The sequence below is a fragment of the Podarcis cretensis genome (genome assembly GCF_951804945.1).
Source record: "Podarcis cretensis genome assembly, chromosome: 1".
NCBI classification, from domain to species: Eukaryota; Metazoa; Chordata; class Lepidosauria; order Squamata; family Lacertidae; genus Podarcis; species Podarcis cretensis.
The window spans coordinates 111,299,424-111,327,249 of NC_137170.1; the positions used below are offsets into that span (position 1 = coordinate 111,299,424).

The window sequence follows — 27,826 nt, forward strand, 5'->3', positions numbered from 1 at the left end:
CTAATAACAGTGTTAGATTAAAAACACCAAGCAGTGTACTAGGTCTTACCAACAGTCCATTACATGTGTGTTCCATTTCTGGTTGGCATCTTTCAAGGACACCAACAGGAATGGGGAAAGAAGCTTCGGCAGCAGAGTGTACAGTTTACTCCCTTGCGCCTCAGCAAAATAAACTAAAATCCTGTCCCCTCTGCAGTATCCACCAAATCTGTCTCTGGTTCTGGTCACCAGCCCCTTCCTCATCCCATTTCCTCCCCTGCCCTTGCAAATACACCCAGCTCTATCACAAGAGGAAGCAAAACCATAGCCCAAAAAAGGCGACGGGCAGAGGGTGGGGGAGATTTCTAAGCAGCTTGATTTGGATCTAAAAGAGACAAAGAAACAAAAGAAGAGATCAAAGTATAACTAATCTAGTTTGCCAAACAGAACTATTTAATTGGCAGGCTCCCTAACGACAGTATCCACAGAGTGTAGGGTGAAATGGGAAGAGACACAAAGCTTCCTCTGCTGCCAAAGGAAAAGGAAATGAGAAGCAAGTAACAGAAGCTGGCTGTAGTAACAGTGGCCAGAGCACATGAGAGTCATGGGAGCCTGAGGAGCAGGGCCAGAGGAAGGGGGGCAGTGGGCACGGTCTGACCCGGGTGTCACCACTGAGGGGGGTGATAAAATGGTGGGCAGCACTCACCGTGGGGCCTGCAGCGCGCCCGAGCCACGCATCTCTCCTGGGAGTGACGTGGTGGCTTGGGCGCCAGCAGGCTCTGTGCTGCCCCAGATGGTCCGCCCGCCACCTCCCCCTCAGCTGTAGGGCAGCTGAGAGAGAGGAGGCAGACAGACTCCTTGGAGGCCCCGTGGAGCGTCCTGCCCTGACTGGCCCTGCCCCCCACATGGCTGGCCGCCGCTGCTGAGGAGAATGGGGCACTGCAGTGTGTTGTAGTGGTTACAGAGCTGAGTGCACCTGGGGGTATACAGGTTTTGGTTCTTACTGGGCCATGAAGCTGGGTGATTCTGGTCCAATGAACTTCTCTCTGCCTAAACCACCTCATGTGGTTGTTGTGAGGAGAAAATGGAAGGAGGTCACCATCTTGAACACCTTGGGAAAAAGATGGGACACAAAATGTATTAAATAAATAAGCCAGTGCTTGCAAAATGGGCTGACTCACCCCTTCATTTGCCAGTTAATTTTCAAGGCCCTTCAAGAGGTATCATTGTGGACTGCTTTGGAAACCTACAGCAGGTGGCTACGTTCGCTTGCAGGTTTGACCTGCTCCCCCCTCTCTATATGTATCCTCGGCATTCTATTTTGTATTTGGTGGAATTAAATTCATTCTGAATGATGAATGTGCCACAGCGATGGAAAAGAGGAAGTGATATGCCCCATTTGAGGATATATGGCGACAGCAGCTTCTACCTACTCATGCATTGAGCAGGCGCTGTCAGGAGCTCCACGGAGCTAGGCTGAGGGACTCCCTTGTGTCATCCAGTATGGTGAATCCCCCACTTGCATTGCATTTCCTTTGCATTTAAATTAACAGGGTGTAATAATGTAATGACCATGGAATTTGGTAGAAGATGAACTGCAGTGGAACGAAAGCAAAGCTGCATGTGATGAATAGAGGGCAGAATGGAAAGTGATGCCTTCTTACACCCCTCGCCAGAACAAAATATAAACGGCCTCACCACCACCATTTCCCTGCATGTCTTGTCTTTTTAATTGGTAAGCCTGATGTCTGGTGTCTGGACTTCTCTTTCTGTCTCTCTCTGCCTCTGCCTGCCCCTCTCTCTCTCTCTCTCTCTCTCTCTCTCTCTCAACTGATTTGAGTCTCTGAGACCTGTTTGAAAAATAGGATAAAAATAGTGTTAACAGCAATCAAAAGTGCAGTGAGAAGATTGTGATTTTTTAAAAAAGTATATAAAAACATAATTACACAGTGAGGGTACATATACAAGCCACCTTGGCCACATCTCATTGGAAGGAAACCAAACCAGAAGGCACAGCAGCTGGGTGATATCTTGTCTTCTTAAAGCCCTAAACAGTAGCCCTTCCACTGAAAACCCCCAATTGCAAGGAAGTGGCAAATATAAATGCCCCCCCCCCATATTTGTTGATTTCCTGCTAAACTCTTTAACTCACCATAGAGTTATTGAGTTCCTTTTATTCTCCGGTTAAAGCTGCAGTTTTGTTGACATATAGTAAACTAAGGCAGTCTCTTTATTTTCTATTTACTGCATGAATTAAAAATACCCCTTTGTTCCATTTGCGGACCACATCATACAACGCATCATTCCCTCCCCACCTCCCAACTTGCTTTTCATTTTATAATATACCTTTTATGTAAAATAAAACTTAGGAAAGAAATGCTCAAATTCCTTTTCAAACCGTAAGCTAAACAGAAAAGGATTTTTTTTTTCCCTGATGGAAAGATTTGCAAAGGGAAGCGACTTAATGGCTCAGAAACAGAGAGACCCAGTTATGAGGAAGGGAAGTACAAAAAGTAGCAATGACGGATTAAATTCTGAAATGTCGTGAGAAGTGTAAATGGAAGAGAAATGCAATGACTATAACAGTGCCCTGGCTGGTGTGAGCAGGTAGGGCTTTGGATGCAAAAGCGGCTCCATCTTGGGTTTTTCTGCCCAAGATTTACGTTTTTCAGCAGTGCAGGGGGGGATCAGGGAGAGGAACTGGAATATCTCTGAGGCAATCAGAAACCCCAATAGGACTGCTTGAGTGGGATGAGGTTCAGGAATGAGATGCCTTTGTGTCTCCTCCCTCCCTCATGACTTACTTCTCAGTTCTAAAGTGTAAAGTATATAACCTCATGTTCATTCTCAAAACTAATATGGAACAATTGGCTTAGGGAACTGAAAGGGATACCACCCAGGGCTCTATTGTCTGCAAGGGGATGCCACAATACTCTTGGGTACTAAGCTGGTCACCACACTGGAAAATGCATGGGCCAGGCATTGTACAGAAGTGACTAAGCACTGCAGTGATTAACTAAATAAACTCTGCCTAAGCAGTCTACAATTATTATAGCATGTCTGGAAAATTATTGAAAAAGAAAAAGGCGTTGGGTGTTTCCCCCCTCCAAGACTTATTTTGATGCTAAAGACCTCAGGTCCACTTCAGTATTGATGTAACTCACTTGAATTATATGAAGAATTAATTTGGCCATATTACCTTCTCCTCAGGGTTTGTGAGGAGGAAAATCCCCTAGAGGTATTGACTTAGTTTATCATCATCATTAGACTGTAGAAATGCTTTATTAGGTCATCTAATCCATTTCCTCCCCTAAACAGCTAATGTAGGTTCGGCCCCTAACAGTATAATCTACTCTGCTTTGTCTAGACCATTCTTTTTATGGCTTAATATAATGATGCTAACACCACTTTTCCTGGCAAACTATTCCACATGCTATTAGGAGTTTGTTTTCCCTTGTTGTTCAGCTCAAATTATTTTATAGTTAATTTAAATCTCATTACTTTTACCTTGGCACAGATACTGTATAATGCTTTCACAAAGCCTGCTTGAGTCGTTGAGTCATTTTATTTGAGCATGGTGTCTCTCAAACCAAATATACTTACATAGCAGGCCGTCTATCCTTTGTTCACTGAGTAAACGACAAATAGCTTATTCCCAATTTGTAGCTATCAAAAGGGCCACTTTGAGAAATTTAAGTGGTAGCTCCCAGGCACCTACAGGGGCCTTGGGTTGTATGGCTCTTTCAGGCCTGCCCCCCAAGCCTTTTGTTCCATATTATTTTTGAGAATGAACCTGATGCTGTTATTTACTTGCTACTTCAGAACTTTTACTTCCCACAATGTCTTTTAGTGGCACTCCAACAGGGACATTTGTAAATAAATAAATAAATACAGTTGAGGCTCTATTGGACTGCTGTTATATGCTTCTGATGCCCACCACTATCGACATTACTAGGTACCTATGCCAGGGGCCCTGAAGTGAAGGACATGGCAGGAGTTGATAATGCAGGTGAGCTGCGCACAGGGGAACTGCAAGCAAGCTACCAGCCAGCTCTGTGGAGGCTCCTTTTATTGACACAATATGCAAACCCAGGCAGATATATTTTGGGATGTGACCTTTACACATCTTCCAGTCCCAAGACCGTGGGGTGGCACAAAGTTATTTTGACACCTGTTTCCACCGCATCATTTTCCCCTTGCACAGTGTATGACGAAGGAGACAAAGGTCTCAGACAAAGGTCACAGGCAGGACACCGCAGACTACTGAGACCACAAAAGGTTAGACAAAGGGCACGATGTTCAGACAGCTGTGGCTTTGTCTGTGAGGGGGAGTGTGCCCCACACCCCAAGGTCACGCATGCAGGCAGGCTGAGGCTGCCTGCGGGTGGGGAGTGTGCTCCAGACCCAGCGATCATTCCTGCAAGGCCCGTCAGAGGACACTTTGCCAATAGATCCCTTAAACCTGGAGCTGACTATGTGACAAATCACAGCCAACTCTCCCAATGACCACTTTCTTCATGGGAGTCATGAAATGCAGCTATAATGCTGGCTGATAGTAAATCCCAGCTCTCACTGTAGTTTTCCGTTCCTGTTGTATGCAAAGGCAACCATGTGCTACCAGACTGGTAAGGAGATAGCACGGCATACACAATGATATACCACCAGTGCTAATAAAACTATACATTATTAAATCCTGTAAGTGGCTACCTACCACTACTGCTTCCTCTGGTGAACACTTCATCTCCTTGGAATAACGATTCCTTTCCTTTACTCCTTCCACAATGAATCATATTCCACTGGCACCTTCCTGCCAGTAAGGTTTAGTTCTGTATAAGTAGCCTAAGAGATGGCACAGCCCAGAAATGAGGCAAAGGCAAAACTATTCAGATTGCCTCCCTCCTTGTTGTCCTTCCACCAGCAGGGGAAGACTTTTTTGTTTCAACAGGCTTTGGGGAGCTGACTGCTTTTAATGAAGGGCTGCTGCTGTGTTGTTTTTAATTATTGTCGTCCCCCCCATATGTTTTAATGGTTCTCATTTTTACCTGTAAATAGTCTTGCGTTTTGGCAGGGAAAAAGGCAGTGTATAAATCAAAATAATGATCATGATAATAATAATGACAATGATAATGATAATAATAATAATAATAATAATAATAATAATAATAATAGTCAGAGCAACCTGAGCAATGCCGGTGATGCAATTGGTCCTAGATAATTCTGGGCAAAGCAGGTACCAACTGCCGCTGTTGTGTGTGCATATTTGTTTATTTTTTTAAAAGGTGACGTGTGTCAAGATCTGTCTTGGGCCTTCAGTAACATAGTTTCTCTAGTGCCAAAGCTTGTGCCCGTTCTTTTTTGCATGCATTATTTTAGCACACATGGAGAAAAGCAAAGGGAACAGCCGGGAGCTAGAGCTCCTTTCATCTTGGCTTTTTTTTTAAAAAAAGCTATAAAGCGAAGTGATGGGCCCAAAGACTAACACACCCCAAAAAGTACCTCCAACTGCATATCTGAAGAATAAGAAGCATTTTAAATCATACTTGTATAGGGAGATAACTCAGTAAGAAACCAGAACTTTCATGAGCTTTGACCTGTCATGTGAAAGTTGCCATTTGTGGGGGGATGTGAAAGGTTTTGCCAAAAAAGAAATGTGCCTCCTACTCTTTTGACCACAGTGCCTGGAGACAGATAGTCAGGTCATGGATCCACAGCAGTGACCAGAGGAGAAATGACTGCTGGGAGGTGCTCAGGGAGAAGAAACGCCATGGTGCATCTGTAACAGCAAAACTGGACACCTTCATCTGCCCCAGCTGCAATAAAACATCTCTCTCCCCTATTGGTCTCTACAGCCTTAGCAGACACTTTAACTCTCCAATGGCTTGTCTTTACCCCGCATGGCACACTCTTCCATGATCTCTTGAGACAGACTGATGCCGACTCTTTTGAGCATTTCCGCCCCCCCCATACATGTTTGCAGACATTTTTGCTGACTATTGCTGCTGCTCCTCTGCTATTTTTTTTAAATTTGAGCGTCTTCACTGTGTGATCCTCCCATCCAATCAAGAATCACATATGATGACAGCATAGTATCCTTTAGCCAATCAGATTTTCCTATGTGGTGAGTATCAGTAGAGGCACATGAAACCCTTCTTTTGCCCTCACTTTGAAAGGGGATGGGAAAGGGGAATGCAGACAACTGGACCAACACTGTGTCCTGCTGTGTTGTGCTAGCAGTTTCATTGCCTGCCAGTGCTCCATAGCAAGACCTGACGCAGCATTAGACACACATGGTTATACAAAGTGGGAGGGGGTGGACTGGGATGGAGTTGTGGATTGACATTCGGATTCATATCTGAAAATACATTCATTACAAGTAAAGCTATGCACAGGGACAGCATCTGCATTCAGGTGTTCAACAGCACTGCTTTACTTTCAACAGGATGTACATTTGGATGTGTATCGTAATTAATCAACTAAGGACATAAAAAGTGTCCTCCTAGGATCAACCGGATGCCTATGGAAAGCTCACAAGCAGGACCTGAGGGCAACAACATTTTCCCCACTTGCAATTCCTAGCAACAAGTCTCCAAAAGCATACTGTCTCCAACAGTGGAGGTAATACGCAGTCATCAGGACTGGCTGCTATTGACAGCCTTAGCCTCCATGAACATAATGGAATCTAAGTAATGTAGAATCAGCCCTATTGCCACATCAAGGACAATGCTTCCTCTTTCTCCTGAATTTCTCTCTCTCTCTCTCTCTCTCTCTCTCTCTCTCTCTCTCTCCCTCCCTCTCCCTCTCCCTCCCTCCCTCCCCCACCCCCCAGTTTCACACCCTCTTCACAAGGGTTCAGAAAATCACCCCAGGGAAGGGACACAGTCATGAGGAACAGAAATGCTGAGAAAACGCACTGTTGATTTCAGCTCAGCAGTAAGGAAAACTCTGTGATAAAGATGGATTAAAGTCATTCACAAGTCTTTTCTCCTGAGCCTGAAGAGGAGATGAAGACTCCAGCTGTATATTGAGACTTGGAGGTGCTTGGAAAGCAGTGAGACTTTTTGCAGCTTTCTGAGACTTAGCACAACCCTCACTACCCATTCTCCAGCCCAGACCTGGAGAATATGGCAGGGGTGGCTTACACACCCACTTGAGCATGGTATAGCACCAAACAAGATCCTTTCCCTCCTTATGCAGGGGCATTGTGCCAAGTATAAATTCTAGCTGCTTATGAAGACAATGGAGTGTGCCTCCAGGGGTGAAGTCAAACCGCTGGAGAATCACAGTGCCTGCTGTGGCTGCAGATACCAGGAACCCTTAATTGCTGTCTCCTGCATTGTTTTTGCTGCATTAGCAGCACTAAAATGACCTCTTCAGGGCGTAAGCCTGGGCAGTGTGTATGAAGGTCTTGGGCTGTCTAGATGACAAGACCCCCTTCTCAGCCTCACTGATGATATCAAAGGAAAGCAGAGCAGCACATGTGGCACCAGTTTGGATGCAGGGGTTGCCAGAAGGAGGCGTACAAGACGCCATCCAGTCCTCTTAGGGACTCCACTGCAGATTTGTGTAGGGTTTACTCCATAGGCATTCTTCTCCTGAAGATGTCCCACAAGGCAGCAGAGGTTTAAGATCAGAGTTTTTCTTCCCCTGGATGGGCTACCTTCCCAGGTTGATGAGCCTCATCTACCCCTCACTTCCTTCTACAGCATGTGCAGTAACCATCTTCTTGACTGTTGGACCCACTATTTCTCTTGTCTGCTCAATCCTGACTCCGTCTTTGCATGAAGGGGAAATCTGTAATGCACCGAGGCTTGGAGACCCATAGGCTACCCTCGCCTAGTTTAGCCAGCCAGTTGAAGCCGTGACTGCTGTTGCAGGCTAACAGCTTCTAAGAGCCACAGGTGACAGCGAAGTGCAGAGTGGCGACCAAAAGTTGGATGAACTACCCCAGAAGGAGCATGGTGTGTCTCCCACCAGAGGTGCTACACCTCCCGTAACACTTCATACACCCCATAGAACCTTCATGATCACCTTTTCTAAATACAGTATTAACTTGGTTCCAGTCAATCTGTCTGAGAATGTGATTCAGTGGACTACTGTTCTTTAGTTTACATATTTGAATCCTTCTACAGGGCCTTTTTACTGGTCTAGATAGGCCTGAATTGTAATGTCAAAGGGAAAGTTTGTAACAAAACTTTAAGGCTGGTCCCCAATGGCAATATAGCAGAAAACTAAAAGAGGTTGAAGCAAGAATTGTATAGACAAGAGTGAAGGTCCCTAATGACAGGAAGGTTAATAAAAGGGGGGAAATGGCTTGTATGAATGCCAGTTTCTGTCCATATCTTAGCCTGGTACTTAAGGGGAATGTTTTCACTTAGATACTTTTGGTCCTCTTGCTGACATGAGGGAGATGCTGTTAATAACGGAGATTGTCCCTGATGGTGGCAGGTCTAATTACAGGATAAAACACAAAAAGGTAGAATGAAGTAACGGGTTTGTGGGTTTCTTTTTTCCCCTGGATGTCAGTTTATTACCAATCTGACATTATAACTTTAAGGGTCAGTTCTCTGCAGTCCCTGCATTACCAAAACAAAAAGAAAAGCAGAACACACAAAGAGGCAAAAGGGGGGTGGGAAGGAAGCAATCTTTGTTAGTTTCCTCTTCAAAATATTTCTTTTATTAATAGTGGCTTATAAAACAGGACTCCTTGTAAAAGGCGCCTAAAATATGTGTGTGGCATATGCACACATCACTTATTTAATTCATCTCTTTAAAGAGAGCTTGGATTTGCTGACAAATAAGCCACTGAAATAAACAAGAATCCAAAACCTTGGCAAATATTTGCAGCTTTTCTCCCAAAGCAGAATGCTTTAGTGAGCCATAGGAAATACGGTAAATGAAATCTATATGCTAAGTCTGTCCACCTAAATTTTTTGTCTCCCCATTTTGGTTGCTGGTGATGTTTTAAAGGATTACTTTTGTTGATTTTATATTCATGTGTTGTACTCCATCTTGCTGTTTTTTACATAAATGTGGATTATAAATTCATTAGCAACAACAACATGACTACTAAATTGCAGCTTATTCAAAGTGCAATCAAAATTGTGGGGAATACACACACACACACACACACACACACACACGGGGGGGGGGGGAGAGAGAGAGAGAGAGAGAGAGAGAGTCTCATTGTCATTGTCCAGATTATGAATTATGGTTCCAAAACAAAATCTCATTGTCCAGATTATGAGTTATGGTTCTAGGGCAGTATGGTGTCACAAATCAGTTCTCAGCTGACCCTACTGCCTTTCATTTAAGCTAACCTAGGGCTGAATATTCTCATTTGTGTTCCTTGACCTTAAGACTTCCAGTTGACTACTGATCACCGTGGTGGGTCAGGCTCATGGGATCATTGCGTCCACTTCTGGGTGTTGCAGTTTTGGGAAGGTATAGTTTTCCTACCTATGATCCAATTCTGTCCAAACGAACATCCCAGGGCACTGATCACTAACATTATTCAGGTCCCACAAAGCCCATGAAAATGAGTTTGGTCTTAATCCTGATCTTATATGTCACCTGCTAAGGAACAACTATCTCATCGGTTTAAGTAAATAAGAATGCATAAATAGTTAAATAGATGCTTTTCAGATTGCCCATTTAAAGGGCCCCTGCGTTTGGGGATAGCTTTATAAATACTTAAAAACAGAATGTGATTAATAAAAAGCAAACAATATTTTTTAAAAACAACAACAACCCTAAGAACAGAAAAACAGCAGCTAAAAGCAGCATAACTAATTTCCTCCAAGTTTCAAATTATTTAAAAGGCAAAAAGAATAAGAAAAAAGAATTTGCCTGTTGCCAGAAATATTTGGAAGCAGGCATCAGCCTAACCTCCCTAGGAGAGTATTCCACAACTGGGTGCCACCACTGAGAAAGCGCCCCTCTTTTGTTTGATTGCCACCCACCTTACCTCACCAGGTGGCTAGGTTTGCTAAGTATTCAATAAAACTATGTGAACTGCAATATTGCAAAATGAGACTGATTGCTCCATTGTCTATGTTCACGCTTCCCAAGTGCCCCTATGTGAGGCAACATTTTGAACAGACATGTCATCCAGGCAGGGGAGTGGGCTATACAAAAAGGCTAAATGAAAAGTTTTCTGCCTTAGCTGTTCGATTTGTGTTTTAAAACCTTCCCTCCCAGTTGTACTGTTTTGGAAAACATTTTAAAGGCTATGTCTGTAAACCACATTGGGACTTATACATAGAAGGCAATTCATCAATACAACTATCATTACATATCACAGCGTGCATGAGATCTTGTGAGACTTTGCCAAGAACTTGTGGATCACACAAGATCTCATAGGTTCTCACGGAAGCAGCTGCCTCCGCTTCTCCACCAGCAGCGAAGGTGGTAGAGTAGGCAAGGTGCCCGCAGGGGCTCTTCCCCAGGGTTCTGCCACCCGAGGCGGCTACCTCAGCCCCCTCCATGGGTAGGTCAGCCCTGGTACACGTTCATGCAAATTGCATCATGGCACAAGTGCAGCCTGATTACAAGCCTCTGAGTTGCTTTTCATGCTACCACAACTCATGCTGGAAGCCACTGGAAGCCATGAACGACTCCTGTTTCTCCCTCTATCTGGAATCTATTCAGAAGCTAGCCTTTAGTCACATGCACCAGGGATAAAAGGTTCAAACGTGGCTTGTTTCATTGTGTGTGTGTGTGTGCGCGCGCGCATGTGCGCGTGCACACACACACAAATCATCATTATCAGTTTAAGATACTTATGTCAAGATCTGAAATGTGTTAAACAGTTGGGTGAACAGTAGATATTGTCCCACAACAGAGAAAGTAGCACATCTACAATGTCTCACATCCCTGTCTGGAGTCGTTCTTAATGATACATCTCACCATTAAAAGAATTATGCTATACACTGACATGGCACCATTGTTGAATTATTTTCAATATTTAATTTGCTGTGCTGAGTTACACAGCATGCACACATATGCTATTTGTACCTATACATTTATCTACTCTTTTCTCTGTCTCTTTCTTTCTCCTGAAGCCCTAACATGATTGACACTCTCTGAGAGCCAAAGTTGGAATAAGGAACATGCACAAATGATGGTTTCCTTAGCAACGGGAACCATGTGAATTCTCTTCTTTCCTTGTTGGTGATTTTTTTTTTTTTTTACTTTACTTAGTGGTCTCTCCACATTGGTTTTCATGGAGACTTGGAGGCCTGATGTCTATTTTTCTAAAAATAAAATAAAATCAGTGAACCAAAGAGAATTAAAAGGATGTTTTGTTGTTGATTTGAATGTTTAATTTTGTTTAATTGACAAGATTCTCAAAAGCACATACTCATTTGAGCATTCATAGTTTTGTGGATATTTTTTTAAAATCATCTCTTCTTAAAGGGATAAATGGATATTCAATTTCCAAAAGAAAAAAATAACTGTATATTGAATGAAGGTGACCATCCTAAACATATTTTCTGTTAAGTAAGACATATTGTATTTGAGAGAGTTAACTTTCATGTAAGCATGCTTAGGACTGTGTCAATAATTTAATCTCCATACATAGTTCTGTTATATTTGTATGTGAAAAGTACCTTTCCTTCAAATAACAAACCACAAATGTCCAACCAGCGATGGAGGATGAATTGGAGAGGTACCTAATTATTTTACTTATTTTATTTTTATAAAAAGCATTTTGGTAAAATCATAGAATCATAGAATTTTAGAGTTGGGAGAGATCCTGAGAGTCATCTAGTCCAACCCCCTGAAATGCAGGAATCTCAAGAAAAGCATCCATGACAGATAGATCATAGAAAATGCTACATAAAATTAGAAGTTGTTTGCTTGCCCAATCTGCCTCCCTAACACTTTTAGCTCCTTTGCATGCAGTCAGATGCATGAGGGTACAAACTACATAGGATAGGGTGAGGAATCTCTAGCCCACAGGCCAAATTCAGCCTCACATGGGTCTCAATTTGGCCTGGAAGTCCTTGACACCCCCCCCCCCAGTGATGCCCACCCATCTCCCACCTGAAGGTAGAGACATAGCTGGAGTTGCCCTGTCCTTGCATGAAGTCTTGGGTTTACAATTTTGGGAGAGGGGAGACTGCGGCACTGGGGAGCGGGCAGGCTGGCGAGGCGCCCCTAGATTTAGAGGCCTAAGTCGCTCTGCCCTCACATGAAGTCTTGGGTTTGCAATTTTGGGAGAAGGGAGACTGCCAACTGGGGAGCGGGAGGGCTGGCGAGGCCCCATAGATTTATAGGCCCTAGGCTTCAGACATCTTAGCCTATACAGTGGTGCCTCACAAGACGAAAATAATCCGTTCCGCGATTCTCTTCGTCTAGCGGTATTTTCGTCTTGCGAAGCAAGCCCATTGACGGCTTATCTGATTAGCGCTATTAGCGGTTTAGCGGCTTTTAGCGGTTTAGCGGATAAGCGGCTTAGCGGCTTAGAAAAGGGGGGGGAGGGGAAAAAAACCCGCAGGAACTCGCAAGACATTTTCGTCTTGCGAAGCAAGCCCATAGGAAATTCATTTTGTGAAGCACCTCCAAAACGGAAAACTCTTTCGTCTAGCGAGTTTTCCGTCTTGCGAGGCATTCGTCTTGCGGGGCACCACTGTACATAAATCCGGCACTGCCTGCATGTGGAAGTGGCTGGACAGCCCTCTTGTCCTTCACCACAAGTAACAAATCTCTTGGGCCGCCCTGTCCTCTGTTTTGCTTTCTCAACAGAGGATGGCGATGAGACAAGTGCTAGGAAAACACCTAGGGCTGTTTGCATGAATACACCACACAGTAAGTGATACTTTGTTGGCAGGATAATAAGTGCTAAAGGACCACTTACCTCCTCTTGTGTGTTTGTGTGTGGGTTGTTGTTTTTTAGCCCACAAGAGTTTGGAACATATATGCAAAGCGCACAGAAGACGTCACTTTTATTGCAGCAACCTCTGCCATGCTGGTATACGAAGTGCTTTTAAAGAGACACCATCAACTTGAAATCTTGTCGTTTTTAAGTGTTAAAAGTGGTTTCATATGTTACACTTGCCCTCATATTTCACTTTCATTTCCTTCAAAGCCATTCATGAGGATGGTTAGCCTCTTTGCCCCTCCACACCCACACCACAATCAAACTTCAGTCAGGAGGGCTGTCTGTGGATGCAAAGGAATATATATTTGCTTCTAAGTCACCTTTAGTCATTTTCTCTCCTTGCTCCCCTCCCGCAAACAACAGGTACATGAGGCACACATAGGACCGTAGCTCAGAACTGCATACTGTAAGGAACATGAAAACATCTGGCCCATGTTGTTCTGATTGCATTGTTTTCCCATGCCATTGCCACACTCTGGTCCAAACGACTGGCTGATCCAGAATATTTTATTCCACCAGGAGAACAATTTTAAAATAGCTCATAGTGAAATCCCTGTAAAATTCAGCTCAAATTCTCACATCCGTTTATGACATGATAAAGTCACTGCAATGTGATCCCCCCCCCCCATTATTTTCACTTCTACGAGAACTGTTATTCTGAAAGTAGTGAGATCTAGGGTTTATCGTAGTTTAGAATCCAGGAATATTACGTTCTCCACAATGTGTGGACGTAACAAATATCATTGCAGGAAGCAGGATCCAGCCTCCTTGGGGCCTCAGGTTTCTGGCAGGCCTCAGTAGTGCCAACACTTGCTCTGAGAACTAGGCCCAGATACCCTGGGCTTTGTCTTGCCTATAGCAGCAGCAACAACAACATCATAGGCAAGTCACGTATGACTGTAAATTTTCCGCAATGCCCAATGAATGGAACTGTCTCATTTTTCCAATCTCAAATTCTGTTACCTATCTGCAGCTATTTGTGAATCCGTTTTCTTTAAAATATAATAATGATAATGATAATGATAATGATAATGATAATCCTCATGAAAATTCTTCAGAATTTTGGTGTATATATCTTCCATTTTTTTTTTTTTGTATTACAGTTTTTACTAATATACAGATTCGTGCACAGTTTTGTCAGCAATTTCTCCCTGACAGATGTTTGGCAGAAAAGTATCCAAGACGCTCTCTACTTTGAAATGGATTACAGAAGAAACAGAAAAAGTGTGGCTTTGGGAATTTGGGGAAAACTTAGAAATAAATTGCTGAGGATTTCACTTGGTAGGTCTAAGCCCTGGTTGCCCTAACGGACCAGTCTCCACTGGCTTCGGTTCTCATATTGTTTCTGAAACAATAATACTTTTGAATGCAAACTGAACTGAATTCCATCCCTACCACGGAGTGACGCTGTATGGGAATGCTGTGGGTAGCAGGCATCCGCTCACCACAGATCACAAGGGCTGGTGGTGCCCACAGTTCACCACTAATAAAGTTATACTGAGGGATAATGATGTTGAGGGACTGCCAGGTGCCCCTCAAGCCTGGATCCAGGCCTGGCAAGAAGGCCTGTTGAAAACAAAGGGGCAGCACATGAAATGACTGAAGGAAACCACTGCACAGCGTCATTAAACCACCCCCTGAGCCTTATGAAAGAGTGAAAGAAGCTTGTTGGGATGAAACAGGCAGGGAATAGCTCTTGGACAGTCACCCAGAGGGCAAAGAAATGTGAACGACGTGAACTGGCCGAGGAGTAAAATGTGCATTGGAACCTTTCACCAGACAGCATCCCTCATAGATTTTCTGGAGCAATTGCAAAATTCTCTCTCCTGCAGAATGAGGCAGCCACGTGATTCACCTTTTGCTTTCCTCTCAATAAAGGATTTAGTTCCATGCTCACAGCAACAGGGACCTGTTCTCCCCCCCCTCCCGCCACCTCCTTGATGCTCTCTTAGGCCCTTCTCAAATCCTCCTGTTTACTTCCACAGGTGGAATTGTGATTTGCTCTTCTTGTACATGCTTATTATTATTAATTTTTTTCCCAACGTCTTGATATTTCTGTGTGGCTGCCGTGGGAGATTTCACAGGTGGCTGATGAAGCTCGTTATATTTATTTGGACCTCCTCAGCGCTCCTTAAAAGGCAATTAAAATGAGAATGGAAATGACTGTATGTGGTCAAGCACACCGCTGCCTGACAATTCACACAACTGCCAGCAGAATATAAAAAGGGAGGGCTGTTTGCACTGGCACAAGGCGAACGCAGCTGTGTTAATGGCTTCCCAAACTTCTGCATTTGAAATTTGCCCAAGAGGAACTTTTACAATGGCATCGGTGACTGAAGCACATTAACCCTTCTAATCTATACATATAGCAGACTGCAGGGCAGGAATAGGCAACATGTCCCTCCCTGTCAATCATAGTTTTCTCCTCCGGCATATTAACATGGGGTGTACAGCAGGGCCTGTTCTATAGACTGGCACTAGCTGCTGCACAACAGCTTCAGCCAGTGGTGGACCTACATTTTGGGGCCCCTGAAGCTTGAGCTATTATAAGAACCCCTTCACAACCAGCAACAAGGTCTCAGTAACTACTGTTATCTTCTTCTATGGGGTTGTTTACAACAACCTTTGCAACATCTAAGCTACTGACTCTCAAGCTTTGGGGTTGTTGAAATGCATACAACAACAAAATTAATAAATTTGAGTCATGCAACTCAAGTTGCATCTGCTAGACATGTTTTTTTTTTAAAGTAATGTGGACTAAAGTCACTTATGGGGCACCTCCGGGATCAGGGGGCCTGAAGCTTAAGCTTCATTAGTTTCCTAGTAGATCCACCCCTTGCTTCAGCTGCTTTTGCAATCCACCCAACACCACCACCCACCTTTCAATGGTGCGGATGGTGGTTTGCATTCTTCCAACATCACTGCATAGGTGGAGCTTTTTGCCAGTATGTAAGTGCAACCTAGGCTGCATCTAGGCACATCAAAGAAGCATTTCAGTTAAATGCGTTTTAAACTTTGTATGAGGAATTGCGTTGGCAAAAATGGAACGCCATCTGGGGTCACAGTGTTACCATGCATATACAATGCATATAAAACACTTTTTCTCCACCCATCTAGCTGAGTCCCTAGAATGATCACTTTAAAAATACCTATTCTCCCATCACTGGTATGGCTTAACCCTAAGGAAAGAAGGAAAGGCAAGCATGAGCAAAAAAGGTCCCCCTATTTACATTTTGGGATTGGTTGAATCTATTGGTTTTGGTCCCCCTCGGTTTCTATTTTTTCAAGTGGGTTTGTTATTCTTTTTTCGTTAAGTTCTCCTGAAAATTCATCAGCACTTTAATGAGAATTTCTCCTAGTAAGCACATGTTTGCATGCAATTTTGCCTTAGGGTTAGGCCATACCAACTTGTCTACTGGAAGATTGACTTGCAAAAATAGATTTAAATAAATAAATAAATTCTAATATATGCATTTCAATGCACACTTTACCCTAGTATATGCATTTTTGTACACATTACCTGGCTTAAGGATAGCATTGCAAAATTCAGAGAAGTGAGAATTTTGGAGGATTGCTATGTTTTGGCTTGCATATGATTTCAGAGTGCAAATTAGGTGGGTCTAAATGAAAATGGAATTGAGTTTCTTCGCCATCCCTATTTATGCCGGCAACATATAAATTTCAAGGCAGAAAATGATTTTTGGCTGTGACTTAGCTCTCTAAGACCTTCACAAGAGATGGTTCTCAGGGTCAGCGTTCTCAGAGAATGTAGTTTCAGTATCCCTTCATGTCTGTTTTACAAAACGTTTGTGTGGGTCACCGTCCAGCGGTTTATATTGCTCAAAGTGCTTTTGTTGGTCTTTTGTATTCCTTTTCCATTCCAGAAGTTTGTTTTAGAGAGTTGCAGCCCAACTTTTTTATTTTCTGTGTTGCAACATATATTGTATTTTGATATGGTCATGATGTCTATGTTGCACCTTGGTACTGGAAATAGTAGTTTTCTTTTGATGCTTAATGTAGATGTACATTCAGCTGTGTATGTATATACGTATGTGCATATAGAAAAAACAACAGTTTTTTAACAAATTCCTAGGGCCAAATTAGATGTGATGTTAAATGTGGGTAAACATACAACATACGGAAATTGGTAGAGTATTGGGAGGGAAGCAGAGTTGAAATCGCTGCATGCAGAGTGGGGTGTGTGTGTGTGTGAGTGTGTGTGTGTGGCAACTAAATGTTTTCTCCCAACAACAAAAAATTCATCTTCAGAAATAGTTTTTGGTTCCAGTAGGAAAGTTTTCACAAAGGCCAATGGCAACTTCTGGCACAGGGAATTTTCAGCAGAACTGCAATGCAGGGGAGGCTTAGACTTACTTACAAAATGAAAAAAGGTCTATAATAAATGCCTAGAGATGCATTTAACATGAACAGTGGTTTGACCCATATGCTGCAGAACAAATAAATAAATAAATAAATTGGAATATCCTGCACATTTCAGAACAAAGGGATGCTGGGTTTGGTGCATCATATCAGACACAGTGGATAGTCTCCAACTATGAGTAGACCCACTGTAATGAATCAACATGGCTAAGTAAGGACTATCAATTTCAGCAAGTTGAATACCACCCAGTCACACCTTAAAATAATCGTAGATATCGCGTTGTACCTGCTATATACAGTATCTACACAGGAAAGGCTGTAGCTCAGTGGTGGCTCATATGCTGTGTACACAAAAGGCTCCGGATTCAATCCTTGGCACTTCTAGCTATAACTGGCAAAGACACAAGTCTAAAGACCTGGTGAGTTTCTGACAGCCAATGTAGACAGCGCTGAGATAGATGGAGCCGTACCTAGTCTGGCTTGATATAAGGCAGCTCCTTGTGACATTGTGAGTCCAATTCTTATTCTTGCCCTGTGGAGGTTGTGGGGGATGGATAGACAGAAACACCATGGTTTCTACACCACATGAATATAATAAAGGCTGCATGCCACTTTGTAAACAATTCTCTGGCCATTTTGGGAGGTGTGCTAATGCATGAATCTCTGATCTGCCTGAAGGGTCATAACAGCGTGAATTGCCTCTGTCACCAATTCCCCGGAAAAGAAGATTCACATAACCATTTTTCTCCCCGCTTTGTGGTGATGATTTTCAGGAGACGGATCCACTGCAATTTGGGTGTGTTCAGGAAACCTCACAGGTTCGGGTAGGCGAATTACCCTACTTCTTCTTAGACTTAACATATAAAGGCAGTATAATTGTATTAGACTCCATTTGTATAATTGCATTAGAACTAAAATTACAGTAAATTCTCAAGAGCTACTGCCAAAGGGCTCATAAATTCAAGGATTTATTTGGCTGCACACATTTCTTAATATGAGTACAATTTAATCTAAATGCCATTGTAGGGGTTTTTTTTGGGGGGGGGGATTTCTCCTTGCTAGTAAACAAAGATTTCTTTCTCAGTGTAGGGAGAAAGAATCCATCAGAAGACAACCCAATTTTAAGTCTCAATAATTTTCCATGCGAAAGATTTATGCAGTAGTAAATTCTGAAATGGGGGAGCTAATCATGATCATCTTCCATAACCACACCACCAAAGAAGTTAAAAAATGATGGAAAATGTGTTGATCCATAGCTTAACACGCAATTTATTAGGATTGTTGTTTAGTCGTTTAGTCGTGTCCGACTCTTCGTGACCCCATGGACCAGACCACACCAGGCTCTCCTGTCTTCCACTGCCTACCACAGTTTGGTCAAACTCACGTTGGTAGCTTCGAGAACACTGCCCAACCATCTCGTCCTCTGTCATCCCCTTCTCCTTGTGCCCTCAGTCTTACCCAACATCAGGGTCTTTTCCAGGGAGTCTTCTCTTCTCATGAGGTGGCCAAAGTATTGGAGCCTCAGCTTCAGGATCTGTCCTTCCAGTGAGCACTCAGGGCTGATTTCCTTAAGAATGGATTATTAGGATTGGAAGGCCATTAAGAGAACAGTGAGTTAGTAAACAGTGGCGCAGTGATTAGCATGTTGGACATTGGCTGGATTTACTTTGGCAGGGTTCAACTGGATTGCCATGAGATTCATGGGGTGACCATGGGCCAGTCCCTGCCTGAGCCTAGCCTGGCTATCAAAGGGATTGTCTGCCAGGCCAGACCTGTTCTCCAATGCCCCAAGCTTAAAATACAGGCAAATGCCACTCCTGCAGATTATGTCATTGGTGCTATTATGAAAAGGTATTGGAGCAGCATTCTCCCGCATTCCTGCTCCACTTCACTTAACTCATTCTGCTAAAATCAACATATTCTAGAAAAGCACAACTCTAGATGCCTCATCTCCAAATTTTGTAGGACTAGGATGAAGTATGCACCGATCTCCAGCTATGAGAAAATTGCCTGCATTTGATTCAGCCATAATTGGGAAGATTACAAGTGATCAGGTTTGGATTCCCAAACTGTGATCTGCAAGCTTTATTCAGGTGATCCATGTTGTGTCTGTGGATTTGTGATTGAAGACAGGTGATGGCACATCCATCTCATTAAATATGCAAATTGATTTGTAATTGTATTTTTATTGCTTCTATTTCTTGTATTGTATTACAATTTGAACTGTATGGAATTAAAATTGCAATGGGATAGAATGGAATATATAAGAAATAAAATAAGCAAAAAACAACAGCAAATAAGCATCTAGCAGCATCTAGCGCAGCACACTGCAGTGGTGCTGTGATAGCAGGCAAAAAATCATTAAGTGGTCCGCTAAGACCCACAGCAATATTCAAGTGGTCCAAGTATGGGAACCACTGCTTTATTGCAACCCACAATGGTGAAAAGTCTCTAGGAAAAGCATTTAGAAAGATGGAAGATATTTTAAACAAACAATCAAACCCACAACACTTATTCCCACTCCCATTTGTGTCAATGTTTCATTTTCCAGATTTAGATTCTTTGTTGGTGATTTCAAAAAGTCACATATCCAATAACATTTTATTTAAGCTCTTTAAAACCTGCCAAGATAAAAGCTAATCTTTCCTGTAATCAGTATGCAGAGATGAAGAGAAGCAGCAGCAAAGCAGTTGCTGCATGTTTGCTGACAAAATATTTAATCCAAACATTTAATTTCAATCTGCCACTGTTCTCAGTTGGTATAATTACTTTAAGCAAATATCATGTAAGAAGAAATGGAAAATAGTCTCAGCCAGCGAAATGTAAATAATAAAAAAAAATAATCATCATCATTGCAGGCTTAAAGCCTTCTTTAGGGTCTGTTCTGTAGACTATTTTAAATGCTTTAAGTGGCTTCACATTAATTCTAACATCACAGTCTGTGATTCTGCCATGCCCACGAATACTATAAAGCCCTGCAAATAACATGCAGCCAAAAATACTGCCTTTTTTCTGATTGGAATTTACAGATCCAGCCATAAACGTAACAATGGATACACAAATGTCACACAAATCTGGACAGTCAAATGACATCATGAGATTTAAAATGCTCAGTAAATTTCCACACCATTATTATTCACTTGGATCGGAGACATTGATTGATGTTTGATTTGATTTGTCCAGATTTACCGTATGTTATTGCTACTTGATTCCAAACGTGGCGTGGGTGTGTTTGTATGTATGGGGTATGATCTGTAGCAAGGATGTAATGAATTGACACCTACATTTTACAGCCCCTTTAACATACAGTGAAATTTTGCACCATTTCTCTCATTTTCAGGGTAATGTGTGCTGTAATGCATGCTGAAACTTGCCAGCTTATATTTAGAAGCAGGGCAATAGGTCTTTCATTAACTGGGACCAGTCAAATGAAATATATCTCACTAATTGAAATGATTGTGCTGGTTCTCAGCCCAATTCAGAAGCCTATTCAAAGTGCTGGAGGAGACTCTTGAGAGTCCCATGGACCGCAAGAAGTTCAAACCGATCCATTCTTAAGGAAATCAGCCCTGAGTGCTCACTGGAAGGACAGATCGTGAAGCTGAGGCTCCAATACTTTGGCCACCTCATGGGAAGAGAAGACTCCCTGGAGAAGACCCTGATGTTGGGAAAGATGGAGGGCACAAGGAGAAGGGGATGGCAGAGGACGAGATGGGTGGACAGTGTTCTCGAAGCTACCAACATGCGTTTGATCAAGCTGCAGGAAGCAGTGGAAGACAGGAGTGCCTGGCGTGCTCTGGTCCATGGGGTCACAAAGAGTCGGACACGACTAAACAACAATAATTCAAAGTGCTCGTTCATACCTTGATAAGACCTGAATGGCATAGGGCCAGATACCTGAAGGACCACCTTTTACTGCGTGACTTACTCCAAATGCAGAGGTCATCTTCAGAAACCTATTCTTTTTCCACTTTTTTTTTTAATGCTTAGTTTAAACTTTTATAAAATGCAATTACCCCCTGCCTTCCAGGGCAAAAACATTAGAAGAACACAAAAAGAGCCCATGGAAAGGAAAGGCCCATCAAGTCATTCATTCTGTTCCCATAGTGGCCAATCCAATGCCTATGGGAAGTCCACAAGCAAAGTATGAGAGCCATAACACTCAGGATCCTGACCTACTGGTGTATAGGGGCAGGCCACCTCTGATACTGAAGGCAGCCATCATTACTAGTAGAAATTGATCTCCTTCATGACATTTTCTAATCCCTTTTGAAAGCTATCCAAGTTGGTGACTATCACTATTATTTGTGATGGGTGAAGCAAGTGGTGACCAGGAATAGGGTATTCTCTGTTTTGGTACCCTAGTAATGGCATCCTCTCCAGGAATACTCACCTGGAGCAAAGGATGTAAGAAGACACCCGTTTACACAGCAGTTTGATTTCCACTAAACACCAAATAATTTCTCTCTCTATTTACGTAATTATCTATGAAATTTATGTAAGTTAGGTGGAATCTACAAACATATTTTTTATATTAAAAAAACGTTCTGCAAATGCTTTTTTAAAGCTTTTTTTTAAAAAAAGCATTGCATTTTCCATAAGGCTCACCATCGCCATCTAATGTCACATTGTATATTGCACTTAAAACACACTTTTTGCAGCTCTATAGCTGAGTCCTTACAAATTTAACGTAATGACACAGCACCATTCATTTCAATGGAAGGGCCATTCATTTCAGTGCAAAGGAAATGTAATTTAAAGGGGAAGGGGAGTCATCAATTTCTGTATCTTTGCAGACTGCGGGGAGAAAAACCGCATAGCTAATTCCGATCGGTATTTGCTTGATTGATTTCCGTTCCGGCTATCGGACGAATAAACAAACATTGGTATCTCTGCTTTTGCTTCTATTTTTGGTAGAATTCTCTGACATCCCTACTTGGTGCAGAGCCCGATGCCCTTTGCTAGATGAGGACCTTTTTATTTGCCTTGGGCTTTTAGATGGACATTTGTTCATTTCCCCCACCCCAGTCCCAAAAGATCCCCACTGCAGACCTATATGATACAGCCCAAAATATATATATATATATAAAGAGAGAGAGAGAGAGGTCATGTTTGTTCTTGCTGTTTTTGGACATCTTTTACTGACTTTATTATTAATGTGTTTTTAACTTATGTAAGTCACTCTAAAAGTCTTTGTACTAAAGACTGGGGCGTGAAATATGTGCAGAACAAACAAAGAAATGAACTTATCTACCCTGGTAACCAGATCAACCTTCAATTAGGTTTGGGCAATTCATAAACGACATCGTGCACGGGAGCTGGATAACTGCATCTCGACCAGGTAACAAAACCTATTAACATTTAAATTGAGAATCCCAGGAGGGGCAAGCAGACTAGGCAGAATACATAACTCCTTATGTGTGACAAGCCGTTCGTTATGTATGGCAGACAGGATTAAACAAAGGAAATGCAGCATATACACATACTGAATAGGGCTCATTGTCCAAAAGGAAATACAAACCTTGGTAAGCGTGCCTGGTAGCCTTAGAACCTTGCACGCACGCACACAGAGCCAGTCATCCCATGCAGGGCAAACCATGGCAAGCATAAGTGGTATGCTTTTTTGCTCATCCTGGTTGTACCTCCTGAGCCCCCCTAGATATTCCCCTCAGTTTGGTGACAGAACTGTGCATGCCACATGATTACTCCTGGGACACCCCCCCCCCAGACTATTCCATTGCCAATGTTGCAGTAAGTTTTAGGTGCCAGTCCAATCGGGTTCTGTACGTGAAACTGGAGCAGCGTGGGCAAGGGTCTTAGGTGCTATCTCTGCATTTTCCTCAGGGAGATATACCCCAGGGCTGGCCCTGGTCACAGGGTGAGATTGCTCTGCTCCTTAATTAATCACAATTGTTTTTTAATCTCAGCATACTCAAGTCAGTTTAAATCACAACAGTGCCATGCCAAATATCCATTTGTGTCCACGTGCAAGATAGCAATCTGGGCAAGATACTAAGTCACTTATCAAGCAGAGCCCAGCCCAGAATACAGCCCAGAATATTAGAAACTGTCCGCTGCCTGTTGGGTGAACCTGATAAACTAAGCCTGTTATCATCATCATCGTCATCATCATCATCATCATCATCGGTGTTGGTGTTTGTTATAATTTCTTACCCACCCTTCACCGAAAGGTCCCAGGACCTGTTACAACAGTATAAACACACACACACACACACACACACACACACAAATTTAATAAATAAATAAATTGTGAAATCAGCTTTTTTTAAAAAAAAAACTATACAATGCATCAATCTTTCACTTAAGTTGGTAGCTTGTAGACGGATACCAAGCCTCACACTTTTTCTTCTACTCCTCTTCTGTAGTAGCTCCGGTCACAAATGATATATAACATATCTCTCTTTTTTTTGAGGGGGGAGGGAAAATAATATCACCATCCTTTGGTCATTAAGAAGCGAAAGAATCTCACTAATTTATTGTTTAGCAAAAGCATTCAAAGATTAGAAATAAATCCTGTCACTCTACCCACACAGATCATCCAGCCTAACTTGCCGTAATTAGGAAATGCAAAACATATCGAAAGGGGGGGCGGGAAGGGGAAAAAAATAGGAGGGAGTCTGAACTTAGCAGGTTCCAAAGAACCTCAGTGGGTGATGTTGCTTCTTGAGTAATTACTACAATAACTCTTTGAAGTGAAGGGTGCAATTTTGTTTACTCCTTAACCAGTCTTGCTTGTATTACAGGTCAAGCATGTATGTCAAAAACTGTTGGCTTTAACCGCAGCTATTTCTGTTAACTTATCTGATTTGTTTACATGGCTAAACAGTTAGGGCTCCTCTCTCTCTCTCTCTCTCTCTCTCTCTCTCTCTCTCTCTCTCTCTCTTCTCTCTCTCTCTCTCTCTCTCTCTGTATCTCTGTACTGCAAGAAAAAAATTCCACTGCAGCGGTTAGGAGAAGCAGCACAGGCTGACAATGGTAACCTAGTTCTTTATTTATTGCTCCCAGCAGGTGTCAGATGCTGTGGTTTCTTTACAACCATCAACACCCTGGGGCTTTTTAGTTCCACATACAAGATAAGGAAGATGGGGGATGGCAACTAACCTCCAGGGATTAGGTACCTGAATCCTATCCCAACTGCTAGCAGACTCCAGCTGTGTCTAAATGTGTTTTTGTGCTTTTTTTTTGTTTTTTTGAGGGGGGGAAGGAGAATTTCTGATGTTCAGTGGTTGCTGATTACTTCCAGATTTTAGTTCTACCCCAGTGGAGATTGGCTACAAAGAGTTTTAGCTGTTGTTAAAAACTGCAATTGCGCCAAGGAAATGTCTTCTTTACAACCAGTTTCAAAAACACGAACTGTTAAAGCAGTGTTTTAAGGAAAGGTGTGCGGCGACAAGGAGAGAGAGAGAGAGAGATCTGCAGATGTCTCAGGAAACCCGTTCAAAACAGTGTAGCAAGGCAGAGTTAAATGTGGACAAGCCATACTTATTGTGCGTTCGTTCTTTTACCATGGTGGGTTCCAATCAAACTTCCAGCTGCAAATTAACTGACAGTTACCAAGGCTGATTTTAAATATCTTTGGATGCTTTCATAAAAGCAACTCTATGTAACTCCTGTAAACATTTTTTCCTGTAAACATTCCTCCAAATTTCACAGCTACCTCAGCTCCTTTAGATGTGGAAGAAGTTTGTTATAATAAAATCGGATGCTAGAGCAAAAAGTCCCCTTCTGCTTCTCTGTTAATACATAGAGCTCTGTCTTTAATGCATATAGATTTAAGCCATTCATAAATAATATTGTTAGTTCACTGTAGATGAAGGCATCATTTGACCTGTGGAAAAGGAGGAAGCAAGTTACAAATGAAAGCTAGAGACTTACACTTAAAAAACAAAACAAAAACAACTCACTCTGGGCTTGGTGTAAGGTAATTATATATACAATACAGTATATAATATAACCTAACATTATATATATTATGCAACATATAAAGAGTTAAAGGTAATCCACTGTCAATGTTAAAAGCTCAGCTTTAGGTTTAGTTTCCAAATAAGTTAAAATCTACGTCGATTTTTAGAACTTCAGCAGGAAATCAAGTTCTTGCATTCTCTGAAGGATTTCAACTGCTCCTGTTCTCACCTTAATCCCCACTTGATCACCACCCATTGCCTGCTCCCCTGACAAAAACAAAACACCTATTCCCCCAAACAGTAGGACTGTGCACAGCTACCTGATCCACCTTCTCTGACTTGGGGAGCACCCATTCTGGATCCATCCCCCAAGCAATGGTGGGGAGGGGGTGCCAAGCGTTTGTTTTTGTTTTTTTAAACATTAAGTTAAAAAGGGGGTTTAAAAATACAGTCAGGAGTTCTCAAAGATGAAATTGCGGATGTAACAAAAATATGTAACTTGTCCTTCAGATCAGCCTCCATACTTGAAAATGAGCAAGTGATCAACACCCTTCACCATCTACTCCCGAGGGATGAGAGAAGGTAACGTGTTTCCGTGTGCTCCATGTTTACATTTTATCTGCTCATTGCAGCCGCTGAATCAGCTTTTGCGCCGTTATTCCACTGTAGTGTGTACCCATAACAGGGGAAGGGTATACCACAACAGAAGCCACGTGTGACCAAGGGACAAGCAGACCTTTTAACATATATGGTACACATTTCCCCCACTGGCTTTAATTAATTCAATACGTTTAGATAAGTTAGACAGCCGCTATCAGTCATCATACAATCACAAATTATTACATGTGCTTTGATAACCGCGAGGAAGCTATTATGTTTTTTTTCTGTATCAGGTTGTTGATCGACAGCTATCCAGATGCTTTTAGCTGATAACAATCAGCCAAGAGCTGCCGCTGATTATAACGAACTGTGAAAAATGTGGCTAATCTGTGTTGGTTTGGGGATGTCTGGAAATACAGTCTTTTGATCCTTTTTGTGCTTTCCTGGCTGCGGGCAAAGTTGGCTGACATCACCGAATATAGTGTAGTGACCAGCCTGCGCTAGCAAGTATGCGTGTTTATAATCTGAAATGTGGCATCAGTGCCTTGAGGGCATAGCGCAGGGGTGGGGAACTTGTGGCCTTCCAGGTATTATTGAATTCCCACTCTCATCAGCCCCTGGCAGCATGGCCACTGGTCAGGGATAATGGAAGCTGCAGTCCAGCAGCATCTCAATGGGCGCAGGGCTCCTACGTTTTGCATAGGGGAAGCAAAAACAGCAGCACAGTAGCAGCTGCCTACAACACAAGCACAGGAATTCAATGGGGCAAAGTGAAACCTCTGACATCAGTAAACTCAGCGCCTTCCATTTCTGGCACCTTTGTCTGTCTCTGCAATCATCACCGGCTCCTCGCTCACACACTCTCATAATTCACAAATTTGGCATTGTGTTCTCCATCAGGATACTGGACTGTTGTGTCCAGAATATAGGCCGCTAAGCTTGTACGGTTTGGGACCAAATCAGATGCTGTGCCCACCTATTTGATACCACTGGAAACACTATTTCCTGGAGGGAAAGCTGGGACCAGACAAACGTGGAAGGAACTTTGCTTAGCCCTTTGCATGCATGCCACAGCCCCTCTCTACATTACCTCCACAGGCCCATAGCACATGGCATGGCGGGGCTGTGCTATATACCTGTCCTCCATCTGGCTGAGCCACTGCTGCATTCAGGGATGGAGACAGGGACAGGCAAGGAGATGGCAAGGTCAGTGTGGTGCAAATGTGCCAGCAGGGGCACCAGGTAGCTTCACTAGTGTGTTCACACCACACCAGCCTTGCTGCTGCCCCTCCCCCTGCCCTGCCCCTACATCCTAGTATGCAGCAGCAACTCTGCCAGAGGCAGGTCAGCTGAATGGCACAGCTTCCACCATGCTGTCCACTACTGCCCCGTGCAATGCTTCTGCACATTTATAACACACATTTAGAACTCTGCAGGGGGAACAAGACAGTTTGAAGCAGAAAGAATCCTGGGCATAGCCAGGATTTTTGTTGGGGGGTGAGCAGGACTGGGGGGGGGGCAGAACCGCCCTGATTGGTCAGTTAGTTAAGTATTTCTATTGTTTTACTTGATCTAGGGAGGCAGCTGCTCCCCTTCCCCCTTTGGCTACTCCCGTGTAAAGAACCCTTCACTTTCTGCATATAACAGCATCTACATATAATATCAAGTCTCATCCTCTAGTCATAAGTTTCCATGTGGCACTCAGATTGTTTTGTATGCTGTTCTCTAACAGAGACGAGTGAGATGGGTTATGCTTTGCTATCTTCAAACAGACAGCATTAAGTGGTCCGGAGAATTTAATTTTAACCAAACCAACAGCAATCTTCATAAACAATCTCACAAGTGGAAAAGAGAGGGGGAGAGAAAGAGAAAAGCATTGTGTTTGCTAGCTAAATCCATCCATGGAACATAACAAGAGGTTATGCCACCGCCTCAAATGATCAAAGGAGCTATTTTATTTGATTACAGTGGAAAGTTGCCACAAGAGCCAAAGTCAGAGAACATTATCATCTCAGCATAATTATTCATTAATGATTTACTTTAAATTCATTCTCTCTCT

At 42.8% G+C, this 27,826-nt stretch overlaps 1 protein-coding gene across 9 annotated transcripts in view; it reads left to right on the plus strand.

Moving 5' to 3' along the window:
• LOC307219871 (uncharacterized protein) overlaps positions 1–27,826 on the plus strand; it is a 418,411-nt gene that overhangs the window by 289,487 nt on the left and 101,098 nt on the right. For 2 of the 9 annotated variants that reach the window (XR_013840613.1, XR_013840614.1), the window contains exon 1: positions 11,577–11,647. The exons of 6 other annotated variants lie outside the window; for them this stretch is intronic. The gene's annotated coding sequence lies outside the window, so the exon portion shown is untranslated. Of the gene's footprint in view, positions 1–5,654; positions 5,953–11,576; positions 11,648–27,826 lie in introns of those variants that run through there. One more of the 9 variants, XR_013840606.1, reaches the window with a different exon arrangement.